The sequence below is a fragment of the Myotis brandtii genome, unplaced genomic scaffold (assembly GCF_000412655.1).
Source record: "Myotis brandtii unplaced genomic scaffold, ASM41265v1 scaffold74, whole genome shotgun sequence".
Classification (NCBI taxonomy): Eukaryota; Metazoa; Chordata; class Mammalia; order Chiroptera; family Vespertilionidae; genus Myotis; species Myotis brandtii.
This window is the reverse complement of record NW_005370944.1, coordinates 1190119-1196983: the sequence shown is the minus strand read 5'-3', so window position 1 is coordinate 1196983 and position 6865 is coordinate 1190119. Positions and strand designations below refer to the sequence as shown.

General features: G+C 50.5%; 1 long non-coding RNA gene across 1 annotated transcript in view; it reads right to left on the bottom strand.

The window, feature by feature from the left end:
- Positions 1-4824: 4824 nt before the first annotated feature.
- LOC106724164 overlaps positions 4825-6865 on the bottom strand; it is a 3936-nt gene continuing 1895 nt past the window's right edge. Inside the window, exon 2 of the long non-coding RNA XR_001359915.1 lies at positions 4825-6513. This is a non-coding gene — a long non-coding RNA (uncharacterized LOC106724164). The remainder of the gene's footprint in view (positions 6514-6865) is intronic.

Here is a 6865-nt window from a genome sequence, read left to right as displayed (position 1 = left end):
CCCGGCCCCCCCCCCCCCCATACACACACACACCTCAGGTTCAGCTCTACCTTTACCTCTCCAGGTGGCCTCAGTATCAGCTCCTCTGGTTCCTAGTCACAGGCCCAGTCAGAGGGCCTGGTCCACACAGCAAAGACAGACTCCCTCCTCCAACCCCACCCCCAGCTTGATCTGGGTTGGGGGACAGCCAGGATCACCCAAACCAGCTCTCACTTTCTGTGGGGGTGCAGCAGCTTGGCCCCTGCCTGTCCCTGAGTTCTCCCCTCTGCCTCTGGTGGGGGCCAGGCAGAGGACTCCTCTTTGGGCCTTGGCCACTCCTGGGGACTGTCCCATTCTGAGCATCATTAGTCCAACCAAGGCTACTCAGCTGGGACCATGGCACAGTTCTAAAGGGCTGGAGAGAGTGTGACCTACGGACAGTGACCCACTAGGTAAACTGACTAGGGTGATAGGATCACTGAGGGTTAGAACCCCTGAGTCCTGCCAGTACTGCTCCCAGTATATAGACAGGACCAGAGCCCGGAAACAGCAAGGGGCTTCACCAGGGCCACAGGCCACAACCCCATCTACATCATCTTGGAAACCCTGCTGCCTGATGCCCAGGGAGGATTTCACAGTTGCCTCCCTCGCAGAATCTTGGGTCTGAGTAGAGCATGGCTTGCCTCTTTCACTTGATGTGGAGGAGGTGCCGGAGGCTCAATGAGTGGCACCCCCCTACTCACTGTGTCCCTCTGACACTCTAGCCTCTCTGTAGCTGTGTCAGGGTGCTGAGATTAAATGAGGGGGAAATGAGATCCCAAGTCACACTCAATGCACCCATCAGGAAGGTAATCAAACTGGGAGCTGTTATGGGTTGAACTGTATCCCCCACAAAAAAAGATTTGCGTCCTAACCCCTAGTATCTTAGAATGTCACCTTATTTGGAGATGGGGTCTTCACAGAGGTGATCAAGTTAAAATGAGAGAATTAGAGTGACCCCTAATCCATTATAACTGGTGTCTTTATGAAAAGGGGAAATTTGGCCACAAAAAACATGCACACAGGGGGTTGCACCTTGTTGGTTTTTAGAGAGAGAAGTAGGGAGCGGGAGACAGAAACATCGATGTGAGAGCCAAACATCAATCAGCTGCCTTCTGCAGTCCCCTACATGGGGATCAAGCCTGCAACCAAGGCATGTGCCCTGACCGGGTATTAAACCAGATGGCTAACAGAGTCACACCAGCCAGGCAAGCGGGGAGCACCTTGTGAACATGTAGGCAGAGATTGGAGTGATGCATCTATGAACCAAACAACGTCAAAGACTGCCAGTGACCACCAGAAAGCTGGGGGAGAGGCAGGAATAGATTGTCCCTCACAGCCCTCAGAAGTAACCAACGTTGCCAACAGCTTGATCTCAGACTTCGAGCCTTCAGAACTGTTCCTGTTGTTTAAGCCACCCGCTATGTGGTACTTGGTTATGGCAGCCCTAGCAAACTAATACAAAAGGTGAATAGGTGAACTGGATCAAACCCCATTGGCAACTCTCTGACTCCAAAGGGCCTCATCTCATTTGACCCTGATTTGGAAGGGGACTCTTACCTCAAAGCAGTCATGCCTGTAGCAGCGCGAGGTGTGCAGTAATAGTTAAGGTTTCATGACTGCATGCCATGCCCAGCACAGCACTGAGTCTGTTATAGGGCTATTGAATTTCACCCTTTCAGCCAACTGATGGGGAAGGAAAACTGTTATTGTTCTTGCTTTTTTTGTTTGTTTTTACAGATGATGCCCACAGAGGTTGAGTAACTTTCCCAAGGTCACCAGCTAGTATAATGTGGGGCCAGGATTTAAGCCCAGATTTTAGGTGCCTGAGCCCATAGTCATTTTTTACCTTAAAATTTATTTTTCAATTTTTAGTTTCAGGTGTACAGCACAGAAATTAGACATTTACATACCTTATAAAGTAATCCCACCTGGCACAACATATCTATATATATAAAAGGCTAATATGCTAAGTGTCCTCCAACCATCCAACCAGTCACTATGACGTGCACTGACCACCAGAGGGCAGATGCTCAACGCAGGATCTGCCGTGATGCAAACTGGCCACTTAAAAAGAAACAGCACCATGTACCTGGTGCCGACCAAGCAACACTCAGCTTCCCCTAAGTGGGACACAGGCCCCGTAACCACCCCGGAGCAACAGCCCACCAAATTGCAGCCAAGGCTGCTGAGACCCCATAGTGCAAAATGCGGCTCACAGCCCAGCCCAGCCTGAAAATGGTTGCTGTGGGCACCAGGTAATGACATCACATAGCAATGCCAGTCAAGGGCATATGCCTGGGTTGCAGGCTTGACCCCCAGTAGAGGGAGTGCAGAAAGCAGCCGATCAATGAATGATTCTCATCATTGATGTTTCTACTTCTCTTCCTCTCCCTAGCGACTAGCCTCCTTGCAGTTTCTTCAGCCCAGGACCACGACTTGCTTTATAGTCAAGTGCAAACATTTTACAATTTAACCAAATGTCTGTGAAGTGTTTTCCCGTGCCTCATCTCATTTGATCCTCACAGAAGTCCTGGAGTAGGTAGGTAGGAGAGTCGGTGGAATCCTATTTTCTTTTCATTAGCTGGAAAACGGAGATTTAGAAAGCTTAGAAACTTGACCAGACTGTAAAGAAGTAAGAAATGGCAGACCTTGAAAATGACTTCAGCAAGCCCTGCCTGGGTTTGGCTCAGTGGATAGAGCGTCAGCCTGTGGACTGAAAGGTCCTGGGTTCAATATTAGTCAAGGGCATATGCCTGGGTTGCAGGCTTGACCCCCAGTAGAGGGAGTGCAGAAAGCAGCCGATCAATGAATGTGTGTTGCTGACAGTTACCTGAAAGAGAAGTTGGGGTGCTTCACTGGGCTTGAAAAAGTTTATCTAAATCAGAAAGCAGGTCTAATTAAGCAAGTTTATTCTATATATATATATAAAAGGCCAAATTGACTTGTGCATGCGTGATACATATGAAGCTCTCGCTGGCATCAGTCGCACGTGTGTGTTTTGATCTGTCATTGTCAATCGTGAATTTGGTTGATACTTCTATTATAGAGAAAGGGCAAATAGCGATATTAAAATATTTCTTCTAATTAATTTCCTTTCAATGTGTACGAATTTGTGCACTGGGCCACTAGTAGTTATTATAATAGTATTGACTATATTTCATATGCTGTGCTTTACATCCCCATGACCATTTATATAAATGGCAATTTGTACGTCTTAATCCCTTTACCTTTTTCTTTCAGCCTCCCAACCCACTCCTTGAACCCATAGTCTCAACCACTAATTTGGGGACAGTGAAGACCATAGAATCCTGGGAATGATGAGGAAGACAGACTGAGGTAGAGACACAAAAAGTGTCAGAGTGGAAGGGGCTGGAGGTTAAGGATGGGACTGGAGGTGGAGCATGCTGGAGGCCTTGGGAGCCCCTCCCACCAGTCTGATGAAGCAGCATCCAGACCCTATCCAGCTGCTGCCCCATCTCTCTGAGAACCTCTTCCCATCAGCCACTCCCCACAGGACCCCTGCCCATGACCCAGGGTCGAATTTTAAGTCACCTTCCCTGGACAGGCCCAGGGCCTGGAAGTACCCACTTGCTCACAGAAGGTGAGCCCTAGAAGGGCATCCCTCGGGCTAGGGAGAGAGGAGAAATTACCTGGGCAGTCCCTAAGGGACAAGAAGGCCCTAGAGTTGGGGCCTGAGTTGGCATTGGTTTGGGGTGTTGTTTGTATAGGACTCACTTGGTGCCATTTGCTTCCAGGAGTCTGAATGCCCAGAGGGCCCAGCCCTAGGTCACTGTGTGCCCTGCCTTCTCACTGACATTGTCCACTGTAGGCCCCCAACTTAACCAGCATGCACACCCCATAAAAATAGTCCATCTAGACCCTAGGAAGACAATCTACAATCCTCAAGGGTCTGTGTTGAGAAATACAAAAACCAAGATTTTGTTTCTTACAAATGTGTAGTTGCAGGCTTTCTTGAGGAGCTAACAGCCTTCTCAGAGACCCCAGTTTGAGATAAATTGATTTAGACCAATTCCACCTTTTGTAAAGCTCAAGGCCAGCAAGGCACTGCTGCTGAGACCCCCCCTCCCCCACCCTTTCCAGCCAGATCAATAGATTTGCTTCAGTAGGGGTTCCTGCAGCACAGCAGGATTCCATCCTGAGTTCCTACAACTCTCCATCCCTGTGACTCCAAGCCATCTCCTTGGTGTGTTTCTCTGTGTCTCTGGATGTGTGTCCATATGTCTGTCTGCCTGTGCACATATATATTTGCCCAGGAGACTAGGAGAGGTTACTGGCCAGGAGTGGCAGTCACTAAGCTGGAGTTCAAGTCAGGTGGACAGGGCCTGGGACACTTAAGCCCTTGCTCTGGCCCCTGTCCTACATTTCACAGTAACCCCCTCACCCACTCTACTTCTCGCTTGGTTCAGGGACTATGTACATCCCCACCTCCATGTCTCTCCTCTGTGGGCCTTGGTAAAAGCTTTGTTCCTTCACTCCTGGAAAATGCTCCTGTTCATCTTTCATTAAAGTTCAGAGGCCCAGAAACCCTCAATATGGGGAGGACCTTCCTATCTGCTGCCCCCTGTGCCTCTCCTCATTAGGCACTTAAATTGTAATTGCCAGCTTGATGACTGTGTGGCCCCAAACCATACGCTTGGGGATAGGGCGTGTTCTGACCTGAATTTTTTTCTCCCCTGCACAGAAGAGGGCCAGGCATAGTAGATGCTCAGTGAATAAATGAATGGATGATGGAACTGTTACGCCCAGATTTCAAGATCCCAAAGACCACACCAGGGAGCCGAGTCCGATGCAAAAGCAAAGAGCCTTTATTCAAGCCTGAGCTCAGTCCCTCTGCCTCTACCGACGCAGCGGCAGGATGCGAGAGAGCCCCGAGTCTCAAGAGAACAAAGATTTTATAGGGCTTGGGGTCGGGAGGTGGGGGCATACTTGGTGGCCGATTCTAATTGGTTGGGTGAGGGCTAGGGGCTAGTGACGCAAAGGCAGGGTGTGACTAGGGTCTGGTTACACAAAGACAGGGGGTGGTCAGCATCTTTTGGCCTTAGGTTAGTTCCCCTTGCACTCCCATTGGCTGATTCAAGGGCGGGCTGGGTAACTGACACATTCTGTGGTTTTTTTCTTGGAAGAGGGGTCAGGGACACAGCTATACAAGATGGAGGACGCAGTATAAAATGGAGTCAGTCCCGTTCTGTCCTTTCAGAACATAATGAGAAAGGGGCAGAAGAAGGGGAGGAAGTGTAGGATAAAGCATCCTAAGGAGGAGGGAGACTAATTGGCTTGCAGAAAAGACAGGGCAGTGGGGAAGAGCATGGGGAAGAAGGGGTTGAGGAGAGAGGAAGGAGGAGCATTCACCTGGGGAAGCCAGTCCTCATTATGTTTCTGGAGTCTCTGCAGTTCCTCCTCTTTAAATTTCAATGCAACTACCACCTCCCCCATCTGCTTTCCAATACTCAGCCACCTTCTGAAACTCTTCACTAAGAGGCACTGTACCTCCTGGACCTGAAGTATGCTAGTAGAAACAGCAATATGGACACAGCCTGGACCCTAGATCGCCTTACCCCATTCTCAATGATTTCCTTCCAAGTTGCATGGATGTCACACTATGTTTAGTTGGTTGGGATGGGGACTGGGGCAGAGATGCCTCTTTCACAGCTCCTTGCACACACAGAACTCTCTGCCCTGGGCACTTCCACTCCTCAGCATCCTGACAGGAGCCTGGTAGATAAGGTTATTCAAGTCCCCCCAGGCTGGCCCTGGGCCAGCAGGAGGGGCTCAGCCATGTGTAGTGGAGACAGGGCTTGTTGAAGCTGAAATGCTCAAATGCTCCCATAAAAAGCCAGACTGTGACAAACAGGAGTGCTAATACTTGGGGAAGGGGGTCTGTCTGGCTTTGGGCATGTTTCAGGGTTTGGTGACAGAGGCTGGCTTACCTCATGCTCACAGGGCCACCTCACCCAATGTGAAAGCAGGGCTCCCACCCAGACTACAATGTGAATGTGCTGTGTGGAGGCCCTGCTCTAATCTGTCCCTCTTGGTTATTCTCTTTACTATGGTGTCCCTCGAGTCCCTCACCCAACTTTGGAATCCCCCAAGGACAGTGCCCAGGCTCCCCTGCATCTCTGTCCCTGGCACAGGTGGGCACAGTCTGGCTCAGTTGGTGCCCTGGGTTTCCTATGGGGCTGACCCTGCCAGCTGCTTGACCCATTCCTGGTGAGCTTCAGCAGCCACTCCTGCAGTAAGGTTGTGTAGTGAGCCTGGGCAGGGGGTCTCAGCTGGCCCCATGGAGACTCCCTTTTCCATCCCAGCTCTGTGCCTGGCCCTGCAGGCCTGGCTCCAGCGTCTCCTGCAGGTACATTCAGTCCAGGATACCAGGTCTCTTCTCAGGCTTTCTTTTAGGAATGAGAAATCCTAAATGGTAGAATCTCAGGCATAGCGGTTGGACTGCAGGCTTTGGCGAGGGAGACTGCTCCTATTCTACTTAAGAAAAAGAAAGAGCTGTTTTGTTACTAGGAGGCTAGGACTTCCGGGTTCTCCATGGTGGATGGTGGGAGAGCTGGTAGGAAGGTGGACCTGACTTACCCCTTAGAACTTAGCGCCCTGGATAGGAGCCTGAGAGCCTCTGCTCTCAGCCACCTACCCGGCCCTGGCTTCCAGGAGCCATGGAAACCGTGGCAACACTAAGCGGTGGGAGGAGGGGACACCACAGAGTCCTCCCAACTTTGTCTCAATGGTTGAAATGGTGGCATGGACTCAACCGCAGGCCAAGCATTGGGTCCCAGCAAAAATTGGCAACTCAATCTCTGGCCCTGGAGGCCATGCTGAGCAG